The sequence below is a fragment of the Arachis hypogaea genome, chromosome 7, assembly GCF_003086295.3.
Source record: "Arachis hypogaea cultivar Tifrunner chromosome 7, arahy.Tifrunner.gnm2.J5K5, whole genome shotgun sequence".
In the NCBI taxonomy this organism is placed as follows: Eukaryota; Viridiplantae; Streptophyta; class Magnoliopsida; order Fabales; family Fabaceae; genus Arachis; species Arachis hypogaea.
In genome coordinates this window covers 20,812,136-20,815,189 of record NC_092042.1, presented here as the reverse complement: position 1 = coordinate 20,815,189, position 3,054 = coordinate 20,812,136, and positions in this window count along the sequence as shown.

The following is a 3,054-nucleotide window of genomic DNA, read 5'->3' as shown; positions in this document are numbered from 1 at the left end:
TGAGTTATAGGTGTTTCCATAAGATTCAACCATGTAATTAACCTCTGCCATTGCAGGGTTCTCAGGATCATAAGCTTCTTCAGAAGCTGCCTCTTTAGTACTGTTGGATGCATTTTGCCATCCATTCAGACTTTGAGAGATCATGTTGACTTACTGAGTCAACACTTTGTTCTGAGCCAATATGGTATTCAGAGCATCAATTTCAAGAACTCCCTTCCTTTGAGGTATCCCATTATTCACGAAATTCCTCTCAGAAGTGTACATGAATTAGTTATTTGCAACCATTTCAATGAGTTCTTGAGCTTCTGTAGGTGTTTTCCTTAGGTGAATGGATCCACCTGCAGAATGGTCCAATGACATTTTTGAAAATTCAGATAGACCATAATAGAATATATATAACATGGTCCATTCTGAAAACATGTCAGATGGACACCTTTTGGTCAACTGCTTGTATCTTTCCCAAGCTTCATAGAGGGATTTACCATCTTTTTGTTTGAAGGTCTGAACATCCACTCTAAGCTTGCTCAGCTTTTGAGGAGGAAAGAATTTATCCAAGAAGGCCGTGATTAGCTTATCCCAGGAGTCCAGGCTATCCTTAGGTTGTGAATCCAACCATATTCTAGCTCTGTCTCTTACAGCAAAAGGGAAAAGCATGAGCCTGTAGACTTCAGGATCTACTCCATTCGTCTTTACAGTCTCACAAATCTGCAAGAACTCAGTTAAAAACTGGTAAGGATCTTCAGATGGAAGTCCATAAAACTTGCAGTTCTGTTACATTAAGGCAACTAGCTGAGGTTTCAGCTCAAAATTGTTTGCTCCAATGGCAGGAATGGAGATGCTTCTTCCATCAAATTTAGACGTTGGTTTTGTGAAGTCACCAAGCATTCTCCTTGCATTATTGTTGTTGGGTTCGGCTGCCATCTCCTTCTCTTGTTCTAATATTTCTGACAGGTTACCTTTAGATTGTTGTAATTTAGCTTCTCTTAGTTTTCTCTTCAGAGTCCTTTCAGGTTCGGGATCAATTTCAACAAGAGTGCCTTTTTCCTTGTTCCTGCTCATATGAAAGAGAAGAAAACAAGAAAAGAAAATGAATCCTCTATGTCACAGTATAGAGATTCCTTTATGTTAGTAGAAGAAGAAAGGGGAGAAGAGTGAAGAAGAGGGGGTTCGGATATTTAGATGAAGAGAGGTGAAGAGACGTGTTAGTAAATAAATAATTAAATAGAATAAGAAAAGAGAGGGAGAATTTTGAAAATAATTTTAAAAAGGTGTTAGTAATTTTCGAAAATTAGAGATAAGATAAGATTAAAATTAAAATTTAAAACAAAAAAAGAATTTTTGAAAAAGAGATGAGATATTTTCGAAATTAGAGAGGGAAAAGTAGTTAGGTGGTTTTGAAAAAGATAAGAAACAAACACAAAGTCAAAGAGTTAGTTGAAAAAGATATTAAAATCAAATTTGAAAAGATAAGAAGATAAGAAGTTAGATAAGATATTTTGAAATCAAATTTTTGAAAAAGATAAAATTTTGAAAAAGATATGATAAGATCTGTTTGAAAAAGATTTAATTTTTAAATTAAAATTAATTACTAACAAAAAACTAAAAGATAAGATTCTAGAACTTAAAGATTGAACCTTTCTTAACAAGAAAGTAACAAACTTCAAATTTTTGAATCAATCACATTAATTGTTAGTGAATTTTCGAAAATATGATATAAAGATAAGAAAAAGATTTTGAAAATATTTTGAAAAATATTTTTTTGAAAATTTTCGAAAAACAAAGATAAAATTGAAAAGATATGATTTTTGAAAAAGATTTTGAAAAGATAAGATTTTAAATTTTTGAAAATTTGACTTGACTTGTAAGAAATAACTAATTTTAAAAAATTTTTGAATAAGTCAACTCAAATTTTCGAAAATTATGAGAAAAATAAGGAAAGGATATTTTTTGATTTTTAAATTTTTAATGATGAGAGAGAAAAACACAAATATGACCCAAAACATGAAAATTTTGGATCAAAATACTTAATGCATGCAAGAACACTATGAATGTCAAGATGAACACTAAGAACACTTTGAAGATCATGATGAACATCAAGAACAAATTTTTGAAAAATTTTGATGCAAAGAAAACATGCAAGACACCAAACTTAGAAATCTTTAATGCATGGGCTCTAACAAACGAAAAATGCATATGAAAAACAACAAACAACACAAAACAAGAAAACATCAAGATCAAACAAGAAGACTTGTCAAGAACAACTTGAAGATCATGAAGAACACTATGAATGCATGGAATTTTCGAAAAATGCATAAAAATATTTTTTTAAGACATGCAATTGTCACCAAACTTAAAAATTGACTCAAGACTCAAACAAGAACACAAAATATTTTTGATTTTTATGATTTTCTAATTTTTTTTGGATTTTTATTAATTTTTTTCGAAAAAAATTTTGGAAAGACGAAAAAGAAAAGAAAAATTTTGAAAAAGTTTTTGAAAAGAAAATTACCTAATCTGAGCAACAAGATGAACCGTCAGTTGTCCAAACTCGAACAATCCCCGACAACGGCGCCAAAAACTTGGTGGACGAAATTGTGATTTGCCCTCTTTGTATTTGCATGAGATTTATTTAATGGCTCTTTGGCATATGTGATCACAACTCCGTTCAACTTAACCAGCAAGTGTACTGGGTCATCCAAGTAATACCTTACGTGAGTAAGGGTCGATCCCACAAAGATTGTTGGTATGAAGCAAGCTATGGTCACCTTGTAAATCTCAGTTAGGCAGATTAAATTGGTTTATGATAGGTTCGAGAATTAATAATAAATAGAAAATAAAATAGGATAGAAATACTTATGTAAATCAATAGTGGGAATTTCAAATAGGCGTATGGAGATGCTGTGCTTCTCTTGAATCTCTACTTTCTTATTACATTCATCCAATCCTTCTTACTCCTTTCCATGGCAAGCTGTATGTAGGGCATCTCCGTTGTCAATGGCTACATCCCATCCTCTCAGTGAAAATGGTCCTATGCTCTGTCACAACACGGCTAAT